We start from the raw sequence: 25353 nt of genomic DNA on the forward strand, positions 1-25353 counted from the left end.
TGGAGAGGATGTGGAGAAAGGGGAAACCTCTTACACTGTTGATGGGAATGCAAATTGGTGCAGCCACTTTGGAAAACAGTGTGGAGATTCCTTAAGAAATTAAATATAGAGCTACCTTATGACCCTGCAATTACACTACTGGGTATTTACCGCAAAGATACAGATGCAGTGAAAAGAAGGGCCATCTCTACCCCAATAATCATAGCAGCAGTAGCCACTGTGGAAAGTGGCCAAAGTTTCCACAACTGTGGAAAGAGCCAAGATACCCTTCAACAGATGAATGAATAAAGAAGATATGGTCCATATATATAATGGAGTATTATGCCTCCATCAGAAAAGATGAATACCCAACTTTTGTATCAACATGAATGGGACTGGAGGAGATTATGCTGAGTGATATAAGCCAAGCAGAGAGAGTCAATTATCATATAGTTTCACTTATTTGTGGAGCATAACAAATAACATGGAGGACATGGAGAGTCGGAGAGAAGGGAGTTGGGGGAAATTGGAGGGGGAGATAAACCATGAGAGACTATGGACTCTGAAAAACAATCTGAGGGTTTTGAAGGGGTGGGTATTGGGAAGTTGGATGAGCCTGGTGATAGGTATTAAGGAGGGCATGTACTACATGGAGCACTGGGTGTGGTGCATAAAAAATGTATCTCAGAACACTGAAAAAATAATATTTTTAATAAAGCTATATTTTAATTTAAAAAACCCACAAAACTGTAGTAATCAAAACAGTATGGTACTGGCAGAAAACAGACACATAGATCAATGGATAAAATAGAAAACCCAGAAATAAACTCACAATTATATGGTCTATCTTCAAAGGAGGCAAGAATATCCAATGGGTAAAAGACAGTCTGTTCAATAAATTGTATTGGAAAAACTGGACAGCTATGTGCAAAAGAATGAAACTGGACAACTTACACCATACCCAAAAATAAATTCAAAATGGTCTAAAGACCTAAGTTTGAGACCTAAAACCATAATAATCATAGAATACATCATAAAAGACATATCTCCAAAAATATATGGGCAACAGACATGTGAAAAATACTCAACACCACTTACAATCAGGGTAATGCAAATAAAATCCACAATGAAATATTGCTTCACTCCTGTCAGAATGACTAATATCAACAAGAAACATCAGTTGTTGGTGAAGAAGTAGAGGAAAAAGGTACAGTCATGTACTGTCTGTGGGAATGCAAACTGGCGCAGCCACTTTGAAAAACAATATGGAGTTAACTCAAAAAATTAAAAATAGAACTACCGTACAATCCAGTAATTGCACTACTGGATCTTTAAATGCAAAAACACTAACTCATTGGGATATATGCTCCCTATGTTTACAGTAACATTATTTAAAATAGCCAAATTATGAAAGCAGCCCAAGTATCCATCAATAGATGAATGTATAAAGATGATGTGGTATAAGTATACACAATGCGTATAATCAGGAATATTGTGTATACTTTGAAGAGAATATTGTGTATACTCAGTATACTGTATATACTGTGAATATTACTCAGCCATAAAAAAGAATGAGCTCTTGCCATTTGCAACAACAAGGATAGAGCTAGAGTGAAATAACTCAGAGAAAGACAGATTCCATATGATTTCACTCATATGTGGAATTTAAGAAATAAAAGAAACAATGGAAAAAGTAAAAGAGACAAATCAAGAAACAGGTTCAACTAGAGAGAACAAACTAATGGTTACCAGAGGGGAGGTGGGTAGGGGATGGGTGAACTAGGTGATGGGGATTAAAGAGTACACTTCCCATGATGAAAATAATTAAATTAAAAAATAAATGTGCTGGGAAAACTGGACAGTACCTGCAAAAAACTGAAACCAGACACCTTTCATATACTATACATAAAGGGATCAAAATGGATTAAAGACCTAAATGTGAGAACTGAAACCATAAAACTCCTAGAAGAGAACACAGGCGGTAATTTCTCTGACATCCATCATAGGAATGTTTTTCTAGATATGTCTGGTAAGGCAAGGGGAAACAAAAAGAAAAATAAACTATTGGGAGCACATCAAAACAAAAAGTTTTACACAGTGAAGGAAACAAAAAAAACAAAAAGGCAACCTACTGAATGGGAGAAGATATTTGCAAATGACATATCTGATATAGGGTTAATACCCAAAATATATAAAGAACTTATACAATCCAAACCCAAAATACAAATAACCCAATTAAAAATGGGTAGAGGACCTGAAGAGACATCTTTCCAAAGAAGATTTACAAATGGCAAACAGACACATGAAAAAATACTCAGTATTACTAATTATTAGGGAAATGCAAAACAAAATCACAATGAGATACCACGTCACACTTCTCAGTATGGCTAAAATTAGAAAGACAAGAAATAACTTGGCAAGGATTTGAGGAACAAGGAATACTTGTGCACTGTTTTTGGGAATGTAAATTGGTACAGCCACTTTGGAAAACAGTATGGAAACTCTTCCAATCCTCTAATTCCATGCTGAGTATTTACCCAATGAAAACAAAATACTAACTCAAAAAGATATATGTACCCTTAACTTTTTTGCAGTATTATTTACAATAGCCATGATATGGAAGCAACCCAAGTGTCCATCAATAGATGAATGAAGATGTATATATATATACACCCTCCCACACACAGAATATTCCTCAGCCATAAAAAGGATGAAATCATGCCATTTGCAACAACATGGATGGAACTGGGTGATATTATTCTAAGTGAAATAAGTCAGACAAAGGAAAGATAAATAGCATATGTTTCACTTGTATATGCAATCTAAAAAACAAAGCATATATTTTAACTATTGCTGTGTGGAAGCTAAGAAACAAAAAGCAGGATCATACCTATGAACATAGAGAACAAAATGATGGTTGCCAGAGGGGAGGGGAAGCAGGGATGGGCAAAATAGTAGAAGGGGAATAGGAGATACAGGCTTCCAGTTGTGGACTGAATCAGTCACGGAAGTAAAAGGTACAACATAGGGACTAGAGTCAATGGTACTGTAATAGCATTGTGTGGTGACAGATGGTAGTTACACTTATGGTGAGGATAACACAGAGTTGTTGAATCACTATATTGTACACCTTAAACTAACATTACATGTCAACTAAAAATTTTTAAAAGATTTCTATTTTAAGGATTTTTTTAAAGATTTTTTTAAATTTATTTGACAGAGATCACAAGAGAGGCAGGTAGAGAGAGAGGGGGAAGCAGGCTCCCTGCTGAGCAGAGAGCCCGATGTGGGCTCGATCCCAGGACCCTGGGATCATGACCTGAGCTGAAGGCAGAGGCTTAACCCACTGAGCCACCCAGGTGCCCCCTTTTTAAAGATTTTATTGATTCATTTGTCAGAGAAAGCACAAGCAGTGGGAGCAATGGGCAGAGTGAGAAGCAGGTTCCCCACTGAGCAGGATGGGTCTTGTGGGACTCGATCCCAGGACCCCAGAATCATGACATGAGCCAAGGCAGATGTTTAACCGACTAAGCCACCCAGGTGCCCCATGTTAGCAATCTTGATTGTGGTGATGGTTTCACATGTGTATATCTACATCAAAATGTATCAACTTGTACAACTTTAAATATGTGTATTTCAATATTTGTTAATTATACAATAATAAAGATGTTTTAAAACTATTAAAAATAGGGGCGCCTGGGTGGCTCAGTGGGTTAAAGCCTCTGCCTTTGGCTCGGGTCGTGGTCTCGGGGTCCTGGGATTGAGCCCCGCGTCGGGCTCTCTGCTCAGCTGGGAGCCTGCTTCCCTCTCCCCCTCTGCCTGTCTCTCTGCCTGCTTGTGATCTCTGTCTGTCAAATAAATAAATAAAATCTTTTTTAAAAAAAAACTATTAAAAATATAATTTTCACTGACTGTTGTATGTTCTACATTTTCCATAAAGAAATTGACAATTATAAAAATAGCATCTGTAACAACTTTCTCAGCTCCTCCTAGTATTCTACTTTGAGTGTGCATTTTAATCTCAAAAAATAAACAATTAGGTTAGAGTTACTGCCTTCCTTTTACAAATAAAGAACCAAAGATCAATGGGGGTTAATACCATACCTCAGCTAGCAAGATACAGACTTACAGGACAAAAGATCTGTAACCTACAACAGTAGAAATATTAGATTGACAGCAGACCTATCGACAAAGACCTGACAGGCCAGAAAGGGCTGGCATGATATATTCAGAGCACTAAACAAGAAAAATATGCAGCCAAGAATACTATATCCAGCTAGGCTGTCAGCTTAGGAGATAAAAAGCTTCCAAGACAGGGGCACCTGGGTGACACAGTGGGTTAAAGCCTCTGCCTTCGGCTCAGGTCATGATCCCAGGGTCCTGGGATCGAGCCCCACGTTGGGCTGTCTGCTCCGTGGAGAGACTACTTCCTCCTCTCTCTCTGCCTATCTCTCTGTCTACTTGTGATCTCTGTCAAATAAATAAATAAAAATGTTAAAAAAAAAAAAAAGCTTCCAAGACAAAAACTAAAAGAATTTGCAAACACCAAACCAGCCCTACAGGCAATATTGAAAGGGGTCCTCTAAGCTAAGAGAGAGCCTAAAAGAAGTAGACCAGAAAGGAACAAAGACAATAAACAGTAACAGTCACCTTACAAGCAATAAAATGTCACTAAATTCGTATCATTCAAAAGCTACCCTGAATGTAAATGGGCTAAATGCCCCAATCAAAAGAACAGGGTATCAGAATGGATAAAAAAAAACAAGACCCATTGATATGCTATCTGCAAGAAACTCCTTTTAGACCCAAAGACACCTCCAGATTTAAAGTGAGGGAGTGGAAAACAATTTAACATGCTAATGGACAGCAAAAGAAAGCTGCGGTGGCAATCCTTATATAAGTCAGATTTTAAGCCGGAGACCATAATGGGAGATGAGGAAGGATACTATATCATTCTTAAAGGGTCTGTCCAACAAGAAAATCTAACAGTTTTAAATATCTATGCCCCTAATATGGGAGCAGCCATTATACAAACCAATTAATAACAAAATCAAAGAAACACATCAACAATAATAAAATAATAGTAGGGGACTTTAACACCCCCCTCACTGAAATGGACAGATCACCTAAGCAAAAGATCAACAAGGAAATAAAGGCTTTATTTTTTTAAAAAAGATTTTATTTGTTTATTTAACAGAGATCATAAGTAGGCAGAGAGGCAGGTGGTGCGGGGGGGGGGGGGGGGCAAGCAGGCTTCCTGCTGAGCAGAGAGCTCAGTGCAGGGCTTAATCCCAGGACCCTAAGATCATGACCCGATCCAAAGGCAGAGGCTCAACCCACTGAAACACCCAGGCACCCTGAAATAAAGGCTTTAAACAACACACTGGACCAGATGGACATCACAGATATATTCAGAACATTCCATCCCAAAACAATCGAATGCACATTCTTCTCTAGTGCACATGGAACATTCTCCAGAATAGATCACATCCTGGGTCACAAATCAGGTCTCAACCAGTAACAAATGATTGGGATCATTCCCTGCATATTTTCAGACCACAGTACTCTGAAGCTAGAATTCAATCACAAGAGGAAAGTTGGAAAGAACTCAAATACCTGGAGGCTAAAGAGCATTCTACTAAAGAATGAATGGGTCAACCAGGAAATTAAAGAAGAAATGAAAAAAATTCATGGAAACAAATGATAATGAAAACACAACAGTTCAAAACCTTTCAGACAAAGCAAAGGCAGTCCTGAGAGTAAGTATTTAGCAATACAAGTCTTTCTCAAGAAATAAGAAAGCTCTCAAGTACACAACCTAACCCTACAATGTAAAGGAGCTGGAGAAAGAACAGCAAAGGAAGTCTAAACCCAGCAGGAGAAGAGAAATAATAAAGGTCAGAGCAGAAATCAATGAAATAGAAACCAAAATAACAGCAGAACAAATCAACAAAACTAGGAGCTGGTTCTTTGAAAGAATTAATAAGATTGATAAACCCTGGCCAAATTATCAAAAAGAAAAGAGAAAGGACCCAAATAAAATCATAAATGAAAGAGAAGAGATCATAACCAACACCAAAGAAATACAAACAATTATAAGAATATATTATGAGCAACTATATACCAGCAAATTTGACAATCTGGAAGAAATGGATGCATTCCTAGAGACATATAAACTACCAAAACTGAACCAGGAAGAAATAGAAAACCTGAACAGACCCATAAACAGTAAGGAGATTGAAGAAGTAATCAAAAATCTCCCAACAAACAAGAGCCCAGGGCCAGACGGCTTCCCAGAGGATTTCTACCAAACATTTGTTGTTGTTGTTGTTGTTTTTAAGATTTTATTTATTTATTTGACAGAGAGAGATCACAAGTAGGCAGAGAGGCAGGCAGAGGGGGAGAGGGAAGCAGGCTCCCTGCTGAACAGAAAGCCTGATGCGGGGCTCAATCCTAGGACCCTGAGATCATGACCTGAGCCAAAGGCAGAGGTTTAACCTACTGAGCCCCCAGGTGCTCCTCTACCAAACATTTAAAGAAGAATTAATACCTATTCTCCCAAAACTGTTCCCAAAAATAGAAGTGGAAGGAAAATTTCCAAACTCATTTATGAGGCCAGCATTACCTCAATCCCAAAACCAGACAAAGACCCCATCAAAAGGGAGAATTACAGACCAATATACTTGATGAACACAGATGCAAAAATTCTCACCACAATACTAGCCAATAGGATCCAACAGGACATTAAAAAAGGATTATTCACCACGACCAAGTGGGATTTATTCCTGGGCTGCAAGCCGCTTCAACATCCAAAAATCAATCAACATGATACAATACATGAATAAAGGAAAATAAGAAACATATGATACTCTCAATAGATGCTGAAAAAGCATTTGACAAAGTATAGCATCCTTTCTTGGTCAACACTCTTCAAAGTGTAGGGATAGAGGGTACATTCCTCAATATCATCAAAGCCATCTATGAAAAACCCACAGTGAATATCATTCTCAATGGGGAAAAACTGAGAGCTTTTCCCCTAAAGTCAGGAACACAGCAGGGATGTCCGCTATCACCAGTACTATTCAACATAGTACTAGAAGTCCTAGCCTCAGCAATCAGACAACAAAAAGAAATTAAAGGCACCCAAATTGTCACTCTTTGCAGATGATATGATACTTTGTGTAGAAAACCCAGAAGACTCCCTTCCAAAACTGCTAGAACTTACAGCATTTCAGTAAAGTGTCGAATATAAAATCAATGCCTAGAAAGCAGTTGCGTTTCCATACACCAACAGCAAGACAGAAGGAAGAGATATTAAGGAGTCATTCTGTTGGTTGTCTGTTGGTTTTGTTGACTGTTTCCTTGGCTGTGCAGAAGGTTTTCATCTTGATCAAGTCCCAATAGTTCAGTTTTGCCCTTGCTTCACTTGTGTCTAGGAAAAAGTTGCTGCAGTTGAGGTCAAAGAAGTTGCTGCCTGTGTTCTCAAGGATTTTGTTGGATTCTTGTCTCACATGTCTTTTGTCCATTTTTAGTCTATATTTATGTATGGTTTAAGTTGTCCAATTTTCCCAACACCATTTGTTGAAGAGACTATCATTTTCCATTGGATATTCTTTCCTGCTTTGTCAAAGATTAGTTGACCATAGAATTGAGGGTCTACTTCTGAGTTCTCTATTCTGTTCCACTAATCTATGTGTCTGATTTTGTGCCAGTATCATACTGTCTTGATAATTACAGCTTTCTAATAAAGTGAAGTCTGGAATTGTAATGCCACCACCTTTGGTTTTCTTTTTCAACATTCCTCTGGCTATTCGGGGTCTTTTCTGGTTCTATATAAATTTTAGGATTTATATTTCTTTGAAAAAAAATTGATGGTATTTTGATAGGGATTGCCTTAAATGTGTAGATTGCTTTAGATAGCATCGACATTTTCACAATATTTGTTCTTCTAATCCATGAGCATGGAATGTTTTTCCATTTCTTTGTGTCTTCCTCAATTTCTTTCATGAGTACTTTATAGTTTTCTGAGTACAGATTCTTTGCCTCTTTGGTTAGGTTTATTCCTAGATATCTTATGGTTTTGGGTGCAATTGTAAATGGGAGAAGATATTTGCAAATGACACATCAGATAAAGGGCTAGTATCCAAAATGGATACTAGTGGATGGAACTAGTGGATACTAGTGGATGGAACTAAAGGGTATTATGTTAGGCGAAATAAGTCAGAGAAAGACAATTATCGTTTGATCTCACTAATACGAGAAATTTGAGAAGGAAGACAGAGGATCATAGGGGAAGGCAGGGGAAAATGAAACAAGATGAAACCAGAGAGGGAGACAAACCATAAGAGAATCTTAATCTCAGGAAACAAACTGAGGGTTGCTGGAGTGGGGTGTGTGTGGAAGGTTTGAGATGACTAGGTGATGAACATTGGGGAGGGTATGTGTTGTGATGAGTGCTGAGTATTATGTAAGACTGATGAATCACTGATCTGTGCCCCTGAAACAGATAATACATTATATGTTAATAATAAAAGAAGAAGATCTACAAATAGCCAACAGAACACATGAGACAATGCTCAACATCACTTGGCATTAGAGAAATACAAATCAAAGCCATGATGAGATACCACCTCATACCAGTCAGAATTACTAAAATTAAACAACTCAGGAAACAACAGATGTTGGTAAGGATGTGGAGAAAGGAGAACCCTCTTACACTGTTGGTGGGAAATCAAACTGGTGCAACCACTCTGTAAAACAGTATGGAGGTTCTTCAAAAAGTTAAAAATAGTTACCCTATGACCCAGCAATTGCACTACTGCGTATTTATCCAAAGGATACAAACACAGTGATTTGAAGGGGCATTTTCACCCCAATGTTTATAGCAGCAATGTCTACAACATCCAAAATATGGAAAGAGTCCAGATGTCCAATGTTAGATGAATGGATAAAGATGTGGTATATGTGTACAATGGAATATTACTCAGCCATTATAAAGAATGAAATATTGCCATTTGCAATGACATGGATGGAACTAGAGCATATTATACTAAGCCAAATAAGTCAGTCAGAGAAAGATAAATATCATATGCTTTCACTCCTATGTGGAATTTAGGAAACAAAAACGGATGATTATAGGGGAAGGGAAGGAAAAATAAAGTAAGACAAAAATCGAGAAGGAAGCAAACCATAAGACACTCTTAACAATAGGGAACAGAGGGTTGCTGGAGGGGAGGAGAATGGGAGATGAAGTAATTGGGTGATGGGCATTAAGAAGGGCATTTATTGTAATGAGTACTAGGTGTTGTATGCAACTGACAAATCACTGAATTCTATCCCTGAAACTAATAATATATAAATTCAATAATTAAATTGAATAAAAAAAATTTTAAGAAAATAGAGGGCACTTGTGAGGAGCACTGGGTGTTACACATAAGTGATGAATCACTAAACCCTACTCCTGAAACCAATATTACACTATATGTTAACTAACTGGAATTAAATAACTTCTTTAAAAAAAGATGTGATTGATGTGTATATGCCCACACACGGTGGAATATTCCTCAGCTATTTAAAAAAAGAATAAAATCTTGCCATTTGCAATGACATGCATGGAACTAGAGAGTAGTATGCTAAGTGAAACATGTTAAAGAAAGACAAATACCATATGCTTTCACTCATATGTGCAATTTAAAAAATAAAACAAATGAGCAAAGGGGGGAAAAAAGGAGCCAAACAAACCAAGAAATGGATTCTTTAACTATGGAGAACTGAGGGTTACCAGAATGGAGAAGGTTAGGGGGATGGGTTAAACAGGTGATGGGGACTAAGAGTGCACTTACGATGAGCACCAACTGTCACACGTTAAGTGCTGAATCACTAAACTGTACATCTGAAATTAATATTACACTGTATTTTAACAAATTGGAATTTAAATAAAAACTTTTAAAAAAAAGATATGGTATATACACAATGGAATTTTACTCAGCCATAAAAAAGAACAAAATCTTGCCATTTGCAACAACATGGATGAACCTCGACAACATCATGTTAAGTGAAATCAGGCAGACAGAGAAAAAGAAATACCATATAACTTGACTGATTTGTGGAATCTAAAAATGAAACAAACAAAAAATAGAAGCAGACTCAAATAAATACAGAAAACAAACTGTATTTGGCAACTGCCAGAGGGGGAAGTGGAGATGGATAGGCAAAATAGGTAAAGTAGATTAAGAGGTACAAACTTCCAGTTATAAAATAAATAAGTCATGAAAATGAAAAAGTACAGCATAGAGAACATAGTCAATGATATTGTAATAAGTTTGTATGGCAACAGATGGTAACCACTTATTGTGATGTTTCATAATGTATATTGTCAAATCACTATGTTGTACATCTGAAACTAATATATATCAACTACACTTCAACTAAAAAAATACAAAGCACACAGTGCTAAATTCAAAGAGGAAACTAATGTGATTCACATTGTCAAGAAGAGAAGCAATGAGAATTTAATAAGGAATTTTCAAAAAATTTTTTAAATTAAAATTAAAAAAATAATTTTTATGAAATAAGTCAAGCAGAGTCAATTATCATATGGTTTCACTTATTTGTGGAGCATAACAAATAGCATGGAGGACAAGGGGAGTTAGAGAGGAGAAGGGAGTTGGGGGAAATTGGAAGGGGAGGTGAACCATGAGAGACTATGGACTCTGAAAAACAATCTGAGGAGTTTGAAGGGGCGGGGGTGGGAGGTTGGGGGACCCAGGTAGTGGGTATTAGAGAGGGCACTGATTGCATGGAGCACTGGGTGTGGTGCAAAAATAATGAATACTGTTATGCTGAAAATAAATTTAAAAAAAAATTTTAAGGCTGTTTTCTGTAACATTTATAAACTTTTTCATCTGTCTTTCACATAACACAAATATACACATAGTGAAACAAACTAAACCAGCACTTACTTCATATCTACTGTGATTCACATATTTAAAGACACATTTTTTTCCACATTTAAAGATATCTGAAATTAGGATTCATTTAAAGCCAATGTATGTCATAGTTTAAGTGGCAGTGATTTTTCTTCATGATTTTTCTTTCTCAAAGGTACAAAATAAATGGTGCATCACGCTGTTGATGGCATCTTAGTTTCAATAAAATATTATATTGGTCATCAGTAGTAATATTACTATGTGCAAGAATTTGTGCTGGCCAAGAGCTAATAATCTAAGTAGGGAGACAGGATGTATGCAAAAACACTTAGATGAATAAAAATAAAAATTTTTTAAAAGTTTAAAATGTCTATTAAGCAGTATTCTTGTGTAAAGTGAAAGCAACAAAAAACGAGATATTTTTGTTTTATTTAGTACAAGGAGACACTTAAACTTAAGGACACAGTGAGTTTGAAGGGATTAGAGATGGGATAAAAGGGAATTCTGTGGGCCTGAGTTTTGATAAAAATTACATCTCTGCATTTCTTTAAGACTTTGAGAGAGACTCTGCCTGCTTGTGCGCTCTCTCTCTCTCTCTCTCTGACAAATAAATAAATAAAATCTTTAAAAAAAAAAAAGACTTTGAGAGAGAGTGTGTGAGCATGTGTACCTGTGCCCATGAGCTGGAGGAAAAGTGGGGGGTAGGGATTGGTAATCTCAGGCTCACTTCTCTCTGAGCCCAATGTGGGCTTGATCCCACGACCCTGAAACCAGGACCCAAGCTGAAAGAAAGAGTCAGATGCTTAACTGACTGAGCCATGGGGGGGTCTCATGTCTCTATTTTTTTTTAATTTTTTAAGTTTATTTTCAGCATAACAGTATTGTTTTTGCACCACACCCAGTGCTCCATACAGTCCGAGCCCTCTCTAATACCCACCACCTGGTTCCCCCAACCTCCCACCCTCCGCCCCTTCAAACCCCTCACATTGTTTTTCAGAGTCCATAGTCTCTTTATTTTTAAATATGTTACAAACCAGCATGTATAATCTCAATGAAATTATTTTCAAGGCCAAAAGCTACTATGATAAATATTTTTAATGCAGTAGAAGGCTTTAAGAGGAAAAAAAATTACCTGTCCTAGCTCTGGAGAGGGCATGAAGCCTTCTCTGAGTAAATACAGACAGACTAAATCCCATGTGAACTCTGAATAGAGTAAAAGACATTTTAATTTTGAACAAAAGGAAACTTATGTACAGTGTCCTAGAAGTGGCAGAATGAATAGGGATTGTGCATACCAAGGAAGTCACATGGAGGCCGGAGAGATAAGTTTAAGTAGTCAGATGATGAAACAGTTGGTATATCACACAGAGAAGTTCAGGTATCATCCAGTAAGCAATGGGAAATGATAAGAGATTACACAGGACAGTGACTGTTAGGGAAGATTTTTGTACCGTGAAGTAGGAGTGCTTCTATAACAAAAGCCTAAAACTGGGTTATGGGCAAGAGGCTGGAAGAGTCTTGAGGTGCGTGTTAGAAAAAGCCTCGAGGCATTAAAGAAACTACTGGTAGAAAGATACACATTGAAAGTGGTGCTCTAGGAAACTGGAAGAACGGCGATCTTTGTTAGGAAGTGACAAAGAACTTGGTTGAACTGTGTTCTAATGCTCTGTGGAAGGCAGAACTTGTGACTGGACAACCTTGGATATTTAGCTAAGGAGATTTCTAAGGAAAGTATTAAAGGTGCAGTGCAGCCTAGTTTCTTATTGCTTATTGTAAACTGCAAGAGGAGAGAGAGACAGACTGAAATTGTTAAGCAAAAAGGAACAGAACTTGGGAGGAGTCAAGATGGCGGAGAAGTAGCAGGCTGAGATGACATCAGGTAGCAGGAGATCAGCTAGATAGCTTATCTAACCATTGCGAACACCTACAAATCCAACGGGAAATCAAAGAGAAGAAGAGCAACAATTCTAGAAACAGAAAATCGATCACTTTCTGAAAGGTAGAACCTGTGGAGAAGTGAATCCAAAGGGACGGGTGTAAGGGCCTACTTAGCCAGAGCGAGCCATTTTGTTGCTTATGCAATAAACTTAGATTGACCCTGCCCCCCTCCCAGAGGAACTTACTTAGAAACAAGTCTGGGGGACGCCTGGGTGGCTCAGTTGGTTAAGCAGCTGCCTTCGGCTCAGGTCATGATCCCAGCGTCCTGGGATCGAGTCCCACATCGGGCTCCTTGTTCTGTGGGGAGCCTGCTTCTCCCTCTGCCTCTGCCTGCCACTCTGTCTGCCTGTGCTCGCTCTCTCTCTCTCTCTCTGACAAATAAATAAATAAAATCTTAAAAAAAAAAAAAAGAAACAAGTCTGGGAAACCAGAAAAATATGACTGACCAGCCCCTGATAACAGAGCCCATATACCAGGACGTGTCAGGTCAGGGGGAGGTAACAGAGCCCAGAATACAAGGATGAGCCAAGCCAGGTGGAGACATCCAATCAGGAAAGCACCTCCCTAACCACCCAAGGATGTGGGCAGTAATTCAATTGGCCACCTGTGTGTGGCAGGCTCAACCACATGGCCTTTGCTCTATATAAAAGTTAGTCTGTGAGACTGGGAGGGGTCGCCTCTTTGCAAGAGATGGCCCTGGCTGGTCAGTTTGATTCTCGATGCTTGGCGCAAAATAAAGCTTTGCTTGACCTTCGCTTTGTGTCAGTCTCGCTCCTTTGACCATGGACCCAACAACGGGAAGATAGACCGCAGGGGGAGGGGCCGGCTCCCGGCAAGCGGTGGAGTAACGGAGCACAAAATCAGGACTTTTAAAAGTCAGCTCCATGGAGGGAAATCGCTCCAGAGACTAAACCAGGGGGAAGCCCACGCGGGGTCAGCATAGGTCCATAACCCCAGGTCCTGCGGGGTCACAGAAGGACCAGGGGTGTCTGAGTGTCGCAGAGCTCGCAGGTATTAGAGCGGGGAAGCCAGCTACAGCGACAAAGCCGAGGAGTGAGCTCTCAACTCGGGCTGACCCTGAACTTGTCGCAGGCTGGGTGAGCTCGGAGCGCGGCCAGAGGCGCTTTTCTCCAAGTGCAAGCGATTGAGCGCTTTCCTCCAAGCGCAACCAGAGGCCAGGGAGACGGGGACGGTTGGGCGCTTTTCTCTGAGGGCGCACTGAGGAGCAGGACCCCGAGCTCTTGGCTCCTCCCCGCCGGAGACCGGGAGGCCGCCATCTTCATTCCTGCCCTCCGGAACTCTACAGAAAGCGCTCAGGGAATAAAAGCTCCTGAAAGCAAACCCCAAGCAGATTACTTAGCCCGGCCCCTGGTAAGGGTGGTGCAATTCCACCTGGGGCAAAGACACTTGAGAATCACTACAACAGGCCCTCCCCCAGAAGATCAACAAGAAACCCAGCCAAGACCAACTTCACTCACCAAGGAGAACAGCGGAATTCCAGAGGAGGAGAAAGCAAATCTTATCTGGATAAAATGACAAGGCAGAAAAACTCACCACAAGAAAAAGAGCAAGAGGCAGTACCGAAGGCTGGGGACCTAATCAATACAGACATTGGTAATATGACAGATCTAGAATGACAATTCTCAAGGTTCTAGCCGGGCTCGAAAAAGGCATAGAAGATATTAGAGAAACCCTCTCCGGAGAGATAAAAGCCCTTTCTGGAGAAATAAAAGAACTACAATCTAACCAAGTTGAAATTTAAAAAGCTATTAATGAGGTCCAATAAAAAATGGAAGCTCTTACTGCCAGGATAAATGAGGCAGAAGAAAGAGTTAGTGACATAGAAGACCAAATGACAGAGAATAAAGAAGCTGAGCAAAAGAGAGACAAACAAATACTGGACCACGAGGAGAGAATTCGAGAGATAAGTGACACCATAAGACGACACAACATTAGAATAATTGGGATTCCAGAAGAAGAAGAGAGAGGGGAGCAGCAGGTATACTGGAGAGAATTATTGTAGAGAATTTCCCTAATATGGCAAAGGGAACAAACATCAAAATCCAGGAGATGCTAAGAACGTCCCTCAACAATCAATAAAAATAGGTCCACACCTCATCACCTGATAGTAAAATTATACAAGTCTTAGCGACAAAGAGAAAATCCTGAAAGCAGCCCAGGAAAAGAAGTCTGTAACATACAAGGGCAAAAACATTAGATTGGCAGTGAACCTATCCACAGAGACCTGGCAGGCCAGAAAGAACTGGCATGATATATTCAGAGCACTAAATGAGAAAAACATGCATCCAAGAATACTATATCCAGCTAGGCTACCATTGAAAATAGAAGGAGAGATAAAAAGCTTCCAGGACAAAAAAATACTGAAAGAATTTGCAAATACCAAACCAGCTCTACAGGAAATATTGAAAGGGGTCCTCTAAGCAAAGAGAGACCCTAAAAGTAGTAGATCAGAAAGAAACAGAGACAATATACAGTAACAGTCACCTTACAAGCAATACAATGGCACTAAATTCATATCTCTCAATACTTACCCTGAATGTTAATGGGCTAAATGCCCCAATCAAAAGACACCGGGTATCAGAATGGATAAAAAAACAAAATCCATCAATATGCTGCCTACAAGAAACTCATTTTAGACCCGAAGACACCTCCAGATTTAAAGTGAGGGGGTGGAAAACAATTTACCATGCTAATGGACATCAGAAGAAAGCTGCGGTGGCAATCCTTATATCAGATCAATTAGATTTTAAGCCAAAGACTATAATAAGAGATGAGGAAGGACACTATATCATACTCAAAGGGTCTGTCCAACAAGACCTAACAATTTTAAATATCTATGCTCCTAACATGGGAGCAGACAACTATATAAACCAATTAATAACAAAATCAAAGAAATACATCGACAATAATACAATAATAGTAGGGGATATTAACACTCCCCTCACTGAAATGGACAGATCATCTAAGCAAAAGGTCAACAAGGAAATAAATGCCTTAAATGACACACTGGACCAGATGGACATCACAGATATATTCAGAACATTCCATCCCAAAACAACAGAATATACATTCTTCTCTAGTACACATGGAACATTCTCCAGAATAGACCACATCCTGGGTCATAAATCAGGTCTCAAATGGTATCAAAAGGTTGGGATAATTCCCTGCATATTTTCAGACCACAATGCTCTGAAGCTAGAACTCAATCACAAGAGGAAATTTGGAAAGAACCCAAATACATGGAGACTAAACAGCATACTTCTAAAGAATGAATGGGTCAACCAGGAAATTAAAGAAGAATTGAAAAAATTCATGGAAACAAATGATAATGAAAACACAACGGTTCAAAATCTGTGGGACACAACAAAGGCAGGCCTGAGAGGAAAATATATAGCAGTACAAGCCTTTCTCAAGAAACAAGAAAGGTCTCAAATACACAATCTAACCCTACACCTAAAGGAGCTGGAGAAAGAACAAGAAAGAAACCCTAAACCCAGCAGGAGAAGAGAAATCATAAAGATCAGAGCAGAAATCAATGAAATAGAAACCAAAAAAACAATAGAACAAATCAACGAAACTAGGAGCTGGTTCTTTGAAAGAATTAATAAGATTGACAAACCCCTGGCCAGACTTATCAAAAAGAAAAGAGAAAGGACCCAAATAAATAAAATCATTAATGAAAGAGGAGAGATCACAACCAACACCAAAGAAATACAATTATAAGAACATACTATGAGCAACTCTATGCCAACAAATTCGACAATCTGGAAGAAATTCATACATTTCTAGAGACATATAAACTACCACAACTGAACCAGGAAGAAACAGAAAACCTGAACAGACCCATAACCAGTAAGGAGATTGAAACAGTCATCAAAAATCTCCAAACAAACAAAAGCCCAGGACCAGACGGCTTTCCAGGGGAATTCTACCAAACATTTAAAGAAGAATTAATTCCTATTCTCCTGAAACTGTTCCAAAAAATAGAAATGAAAGGAAAACTTCCAAACTCATTTTATGAGGCCAGCATCACCTTGATCCCAAAACCAGACAAGGATCCCATCAAAAAAGAGAACTACAGACCAATATCTTTGATGAACACAGATGTGAAAATTCTCGCCAAAATACTAGCCAATAGGATTCAACAGTACATTAAAAGGATTATTCATCACGACCAAGTGGGATTTATTCCAGGGCTGCAAGGTTGTTTCAACATCCGCAAATCAATCAATGTGATACAACACATTAATAAAAGAAAGAATAAGAACCATATGATACTCTCAATAGATGCTGAAAAAGCATTTGACAAAGTACAGCATCCCTTCCTGATCAAAACTCTTCAAAGTGTAGAGATAGACGGCACATACCTCAATATTATCAAAGCCATCTATGAAAAACCCACCGCAAATATCATTCTCAATGGAGAAAAACTGAAAGCTTTTCCCCTAAGGTCAAGAACACGGCAAGGATGTCTGTTATCATCACTGCTGTTCAACATAGTACTAGAAGTCCTAGCCTCAGCAATCAGACAACAAAAAGAAATTAAAGGCATCCAAATCGGCAAAGAAGAAGTCAAACTATCACTCTTTGCAGATGATATAATACTATATGTGGGAAACCCAAAAGGCTCCACTCCAAAACTGCTAGAACTTGTACAGGAATTCAGTAAAGTGTCAGGATATAAAATCAATGCACAGAAATCAGTTGCATTTCTCTACACCAACAACAAGACAGAAGAAAGAGAAATTAAGGAATCAGTCCCATTTACAATTGCATCCAAAACCATAAGATACCTAGGAATAGACCTAACCAAAGAGACAAAGAATCTATACTCAAAAAACTATAACGTACTCATGAAAGAAATTGAGGAAGACACAAAGAAATGGAAAAATGTTCCATGCTCCTGGATTGGAAGAATAAATATTGTAAAAATGTCTATGCTACCTAAAGCAATCTACACATTTAATGCAATCCCTATCAAAATCCCAACCATTTTTTTCAAAGAAATAGAACAAACAATCCTAAAATTTATATGGAACCAGAAAAGACCTCGAATAGCCAAAGGAATATTGAAAAAGAAAGCCAAAGTTGGTGGCATCACAATTCCGGACTTCAAGCTCTATTACAAAGCTGTCATCATCGAGACAGTATGGTACTGGCACAAAAACAGACACATAGATCAATGGAACAGAACAGAGAGCCCAGAAATAGACCCTCAACTCTATGGTCAACTAATCTTCAACAAAGCAGGAAGGAATGTCCAATGGAAAAAAGACAGCCTCTTCAATAAATGGTGTTGGGAAAATTGGACAGCCACATGCAGAAAAATGAAATTGGACTATTTCCTTACACCACACACAAAAATAGACTCAAAATGGATGAAGGACCTCAATGTGAGAAAGGAATCCAGCAAAATCCTTGAGGAGAACACAGGCAGCAACCTCTTTGACCTCAACCGCAGCAACTTCTTCCTAGGAACATCGCCAAAGACAACAGAAGCAAGGGCAAAAATGAACTATTGGGATTTCCTCAAGATCAGAAGCTTTTGCACAGCAAAGGAAACAGTGAACAAAACCAAAAGACAACTGACAGAATGGGAGAAGATATTTGCAAATGACATATCAGATAAAGGGCTAGTATCCAAAATCTATAAAGAGCTTATCAAACTCAACACCCAATCAACAAATAATCCAATCAAGAAAAGAGTATCATATGGTTCTTATTCTTTCTTTTATTAATGTGTTGTATCACATTACAAAGAAGACATCCAGATGGCCAACAGACACGTGAAAAAATGCTCCACATCACTCGGCATCAGGGAAATACAAATCAAAACCACAATGAGATATCACCTCACACCAGTCAGAACGGCTAAAATTAACAAGTCAAGAAATGACAGATGCTGGCGAGGATGCGGAGTGGGGGAAACCCTCCTGCACTGTTGGTGGGATTGCAAGCTTGTGCAACCACTCTGGAAAACAGTGTGGAGGTTCCTCAAAAAACTGAAAATAGAGCTACCCTATGACCCAGCGATTGCACTACTGGGTATATATCCTAAAGATACAAACGTGGTGATCCGAAGGGGCACGTGCACACAAATGTTTATAGCAGCAATGTCCACAATAGCCAAACTAGGGAAAGAACCTAGATGTCCATCAACAGATGAATGGATAAAGAAGATGTGGTATATATACACAATGGAATACTATGCAGCCATCAAAAGAAATGAAATCTTGCCATTTGCGATGACGTGGATGGAACTAGAGGGTATTATGCTTAGCGAAATAAGCCAATCGGAGAAAGACAACTATCATATGATCTCCCTGATATGAGGAAGTGGAGATGCAATGTGGGGGGGCTGGGGGGTAGGAAAAGAAAAAGTGAAAGAAGATGGGATTGGGAGGGAGACAAACCATAGAAGACTCAATCTCAGAAAACAGATTGAGGGTTGCTGGGGGGAGCGGGGACAGGAGAGGGTAGTGGGGATATGGACATTGGGGAGGGTATGTGCTATGATGAGTGCTGTGAAATGTGTAAACCTGGCGATTCACAGACCTGTACCCCTGGGGATAAAAATACATTATATGTTTATTTAAAAAATAAATAAATAAATTTAAAAATTAAAAAAAAAAAGGAACAGAACTTGAAGATCTGGAAAATCCTCAGCCTATCCATATTGCCAAAAAGTGAGAATGTGTGTTCTGGAGAAAAGACCGAGAGTGTGGCTCAACAATTAGAGAGATTACTAATGGCTTTCATCAGGCAACTCAGTTGAAGTCAGGAATAGAGATGGGATTACACCATCAGACACACCAGCAGTTGGGTAGAAAATGGAATGGGATGAAGGAAATCTGCTGGATTTCTGAGATTCTACAGGACAAGGCAATAGAGCCATCTGGCTTTGAATATATATATTAAAGAAAAAAATAATGAGGTTCCAGTTCAGGATGGTAACCTTACATTTACAACTACAATAAAACAATTTCCTTTGAAAGAGACTCAAAATATAGCTAAGTGACCCCCACACATTGGGTGAAAAACAAAGAACCCACACTGGACCAGGTAGGAGGGCTGCGACATAATCTCACCATAAACCTCACCCCTGGCACAGCAACCAAAATAAGGAGGGAACCTATAACTCTAAGCTTCTTCCTAAGGAACAAAGGATTTTATTTTATTTTTTATAAAGATTTTATTTATTTAAGAGAGAGAGAGAGAGCGCACAAGCAGGGAGAGTGGCAGAGGGAGAAGGAGAAGCAGATTCCCCACTGAGCAGGGAGCCCAAAGCAGGGGCTCAATCCCAGGACCCTAAGATCATGACCAGAGCAAAGGCAGACATGTAACTGACTGAGCCACCCAGGCTCCCCAAGCAAAGGATTTTAACCCCACATCTGGAACACCAACTTTTTTTTTAAGATTTTATTTATTTATTTGAGAGAGAGAGAGAGAGAGAGGATGAGAAGGGGAGAGTCAGAGGGAGAAGCAGTCTCCCCGCTGAGCAGGGAGCCCGATGCGGGACTCAATCCCAGAACTCCAGGACCATGATCTGAGCCAAAGGCAGTCACTTAACCAACTGAGCCACTCAGGCGCCACTGGAACACCAACTTTTAAGACCTGCACCTAAGAGCCAAGACCCCAAAAGTTTTGAAAGCCAACCAAGCTTTTGTCCATGAGACTCCTGAGGCTATAACAAACAGTTCTTCGAGGGCTTGGTCAGATGTACCATTTACCCTCACAGAGCCCAACACAAAGGCAGATGGTTGAATTGCATCCGTTCTTTCTGTGAAAGAAAACTGTTTCTCTTAAAGCTTTAGCCTGTGGGGCAGGTATTTTACCCATGTTTAGGGGCCTACATTACTCTCCAAATGTCAGTAAACCCTCTTGCTCAACTAGACCTCAACAGTTATTTCGTATGGCACTTTCATGAGGCATTGACAATGACTAGAACATTCCCACCACTAGGCGAGAAAAACCCTGACAGCAATCGGAATTTCTAGGAGACCACACCTCACTCGTCCCCTTCCCCGCCCATTATCACTTATCAACCCCCATGCATAATCGCGATCTGCTCTCTTGCACATACGCTCCCAATCTCGCCTTATAAAAATCGAGGTGTCAATCTTGCAGGCAGTTTGGTTGCTGAGGCCTGAACCTGCCACCTGCTCCAGCTGCTGGCACTGCAACAAAATTTCTCCCTTTTTCTTTGCCAAACCCTCATCTCTTGAGTTATTGGCTGCTCTTGCAATGACTTTATCCAAGTTTGTTCAGCAACAGTGTTGACAAACCCAGCCAGGAGCTATGCTGGGATTGGTCCATCCCCTTCGGAATTCTCCAGGATGGAGCAGTTGGCCACAGCAGTGCACCAAGACTTACTATTCATTTCCTGAATCAGGGGCTGTGACAGATTGTTCAGTAACACAAAGACTGTGGAGCCCAGCAGGTACCATCTTCATACTGTTCCCTCTGCCTTGATCAGGGACTCTGCGGTCTCCTGGAAAGGAGCCTGGGCACACCCAAGTCCCAGTTTCTGTGGGTGCCACCAGGGAATACCAGGGCTCTGGTGGCCAGTGAGGCTTACATCCAGGGGTCCCAGAACTGTAACAAATAGAGAAAGAGATCTTAAGGAGCTATCCCCCAACCAGGGCACATCCAGATAGTCAACAGACTACACCTCCCAGACTTTCTGTGAAAGAGGCCTAACAGCTGATCTTCATAGCTGTGACCTAAAGGCCAGGCTTCTGATTAAATACACACCTAGGCACCAATCCCCTCCAGAGATCAGGAAGGCTGGTAGGTGTCAGTTCCATGCTCTCCCTCTGCTCTACCCCAGGTCAGCACTGTCTACAGGAAAGAAGCTAGTGAACATATCTGGCACCCTGGCTTTCGTGGCTGCTGTCCTCTATCACCTGCCTCTGATGGCCTGTAGGGCTTGTATTCAAGGGTTCAACAGTATAGCAGCAAAGAAACAGTTCTTAACTAACCATCCCCCAGGGCTCAGTGCAGGAAGAGCAGACAGAAATACCCATCTTGGGGCGCCTGGGTGGCTCAATGGGTTAAGCTCGGGTCATGATCTCAGGGTCCTGGGATGGAGCCCTGCATGGGGCTCTCTGCTCAGCAGGGAGCCTGCTTCCCCCCTCTCTCTGCCTGCTGCTCTGCCTACTTGCGATCTCTCTCAAATAAATAAATATAACCTTAAAAAAAAAAAAAAGAAATACCCCTCTCCCAGTCTTCTCCTGAAAGAGGAATATTTGCATACTTTAAAAGCAACTGCCTGAAGGTCTGGCTTCCAATCAGCCTGAATTGCTGACCAAAATCTTCCACTTTGGATCTCTGATGAGTGTTGGCACACCCTCAACTACTGGGAGTGAATCTGGTAACCAAAGATTTAACAGGGCAGATGAGCAGAGCTAGGTCTCTTTTATCCAAATCGGCTTGTTCTCAGCATGCTCTCTGCCACCATGTATTTATAAGAGAACGTTCTTGCCTGATACCATGATAAACAAGTGTTGATTTAGTTGTTTTGCAGAGACTCAATTAATCTTCAAGAAGCCAGACAGAACTGGTGAGAACCACTGACCTCTCTTTGAGCACAACAAAATGAAATTAACCTTCCTCTATTTCATTTTCTTTTTTTTTTTTTTTAAGATTTCATTTATTTATTTGACAGAGATCACAAGTAGGTAGAGAGGCAGGCAGAGAGGGAGGGAGCTGGGGAAGCAGCCTCCCTGCTGGCAGAGAGCCTGATGTGGGGCTCGATCCCAAGACCCTGATATCATGACCTGAGCTGAAGGTAAAGGCTTTACCCACTTAGCCACCCAGGCACCCCTCATTTTCTACTTAGTATCTTTCTTTATCTGACTTTGAGTCACATAACTCCTCTACCTTTTACCCAGACCCCTTTCCACTGCTTTAAAAATCCTCAACTCTCCCAGGGCACATGGGTGGCTCAGTCAATTAAGCATTAAATCTTGATTTTGGCTCAGGTCATGATCTCAGGGTCATGAGATTGGGCCCCATATCAGGCTCCATGCTCAGTGTGGAGTCGCTAAGGATTCTCTTTCTCCTTCTCCCTCTACCCCTCGCCCCCCACTCACTCTTTCTCTAAAATAATAAATAAAATATTTTTTAAAAAAATCCTTGACTCTCCCCCTTCCAGGAGTCAGATTTAAGGCTTGCTCTCCTTTTTCTTCATTTGACTTCCTCTTTTATAAACCCTTTCCTTACTGCATACTCCATATCTAACTGATTGTCTTTTGCTGTGCATTGGGCAGACAAATTTGGGTTCAGTTACAGGAGCCACTAAGAACAAAGTAAGCTACTTGGATAATCACAAAAATTTGAGACAACTAAGAGCTAGGGTATGGTTGAACAATGTTTCATCTGTCACAAGAGACTTAATTCAGATGTAAGGACACACACAGACTGAAAATGAAGGGATAGAAGTATTCCATGCAAATGAAACCAAGAGAAAGCTGAAGTAGTGATATTTACATCAGACAAAAGAGACTTTAAGACAAAGAAAGTAATAAGAGACAAAAAGGTCATGTAACAATAAAGAGGTCGGTTCAACAAGAGAATATAACATCTGTAAATATTTATACACCCAAAATAGAACACATAAATATACACAGCAAATGTCAGCAGACCTAAAGGGAGAAATAGACATCAATCAGTAATAGTAGGGGAATTTATACCCCTACTATTTCATCAATGGATAGATCATTCAGACAAAAAAATCAGTAAGGAAACATGGGCCTTAAATGAAATGTTACACCAGAACTTGTGAAACATCAGAGATAAAGCAGATGGCATGGTGTGACATGCCATTGTAGGTACTTCATAAGTGTGAATTCCTCCAACCGTTCCCCCACAAAAACCATCAAGTAAAAAATAGTATCTATGTGCAGATATTTGTTTTATAATATATTTTAAAATACTTTTTGCCATAAATACAATTTAAATACAAGTTAATTTCTGGAGAATTCTGGTTCATCACTGTGAACATAATCTAATATTTTTCTTAATGACTCTTTTTTTAAAATTTTCTGTGATTGATTTCAAAAAATAGGAAAAAAATTTAAATATCTACCTATGTCAAGAGAATGAGAAGGGGTGCCTGGGTGGCTCAGGTCATGGTCTCAGGGTCCTGGGTCTGAGCCCCACATCGGGCTCTCTGCTCAGCAGGGAGCCTGCTTCCCCTTTTCTCTCTACCTGCCTCTCTGCCCACTTGTGATCTCTCTGTCAAATAAATAAATAAAATCAGATCACAAGTAGGCAGAGAGGCAGGCAAAGAGAGAGGAGGAAGCAGGCTCCCTGCTGAGCAGAGAGCCTGATGTGGGGCTTGATCCCAGGACCCTGAGATCATGACCTGAGCTGAAGGCAGAGGCTTTAACCCACTGAGCCACCCAGGCACCCAATAAATAAAATCTTTAAAAAGAGAGAGAATGAGAAAACAAGCTATAGACTATGAGAAAATATTTGCAAAAGATATATCTGATAAAGGAGTTATCCAAAATATACAAAGACCTCTTAAAACTCAACAACCTGATTTAAAAATGGACAAAAGATATGAACAGACACCTCACCATAAAATACATATAGACGATAAATAAGCATATGAAAAGATGCTCCACACCATATGTCTTGGGGGAAATGAAATTTAAACAAAATACCACCAAAATCCAGAACACTAACAAATGCTGAAGAGGATGTAGAACAGGATCTCCTATACATTAATGGTGGTAATGCAAAATGGTACAGCCATTTCTAAGTTTGGCAATTTCTTACAAAACCAAACATACTCTTAACGATTCAATCCAGCGATCACAATCCTTGGTATTTACCAAATAAGCTGAAAACTTATGTCCACACAAAAATCTGTACACAGATATTAATAACAGCTTTATTCACAACTGCCAAAACTTAGGAATAGCCAAGATGTCCTTCAGTAGGTAAATGAATAAACAGGTACATCCAGACAACAGAATATCATTCAGCACTAAAAAGAAAGATACTGTCAAGCCATGAACAGACATGTAGGAAGCTTAAATGCATATTACTAAGTGAAAGAAGCCAATCTTAAAAGGCTACATGCAGTATAATTTCAACCATATGACACTGTGGAACAAACAAAACCATGGAGACATTAGAAAGATCAATGGTTGCCAGAGGTTGGGGGTGGGGGAGGGACGAGTAGGTGAAGCACAGAGGACTTTCAGGTCAGTGAAAATACTCCACATGATACTGTAATAATGGATACATGCCACTATACACTTGTCCAAAACCTGTACCACTGTAAGACACAAAGAGTGAACTCTAATGTAAACTGCAGACTTTGGGTGATATGATGTGGCAATGTAGGTTAATCCACTCTGGTGGATGATGTTGATAATAGGGGAAGTTGTGCATGTGTGGGGGCAGGGGGCTTATAGGAAATCTCTGTACCTTCCTCTTAATTATGCTATGTACCTAAAAGTATTCTAAAAAA

At 39.8% G+C, this 25353-nt stretch overlaps 1 long non-coding RNA gene across 1 annotated transcript in view; it reads right to left on the bottom strand.

Annotated features, from left to right (window-relative positions):
• LOC125088479 (uncharacterized) overlaps positions 1–21517 on the bottom strand; it is an 81926-nt gene extending 60409 nt beyond the window's left edge. The window contains exon 1 of the long non-coding RNA XR_007123715.1: positions 21240–21517. This is a non-coding gene — a long non-coding RNA (uncharacterized LOC125088479). The remainder of the gene's footprint in view (positions 1–21239) is intronic.
• Between the last annotated feature and the right edge of the window lie 3836 nt (positions 21518–25353).

The sequence above is a fragment of the Lutra lutra genome, chromosome 17 (assembly GCF_902655055.1).
Source record: "Lutra lutra chromosome 17, mLutLut1.2, whole genome shotgun sequence".
NCBI lineage: Eukaryota > Metazoa > Chordata > Mammalia > Carnivora > Mustelidae > Lutra > Lutra lutra.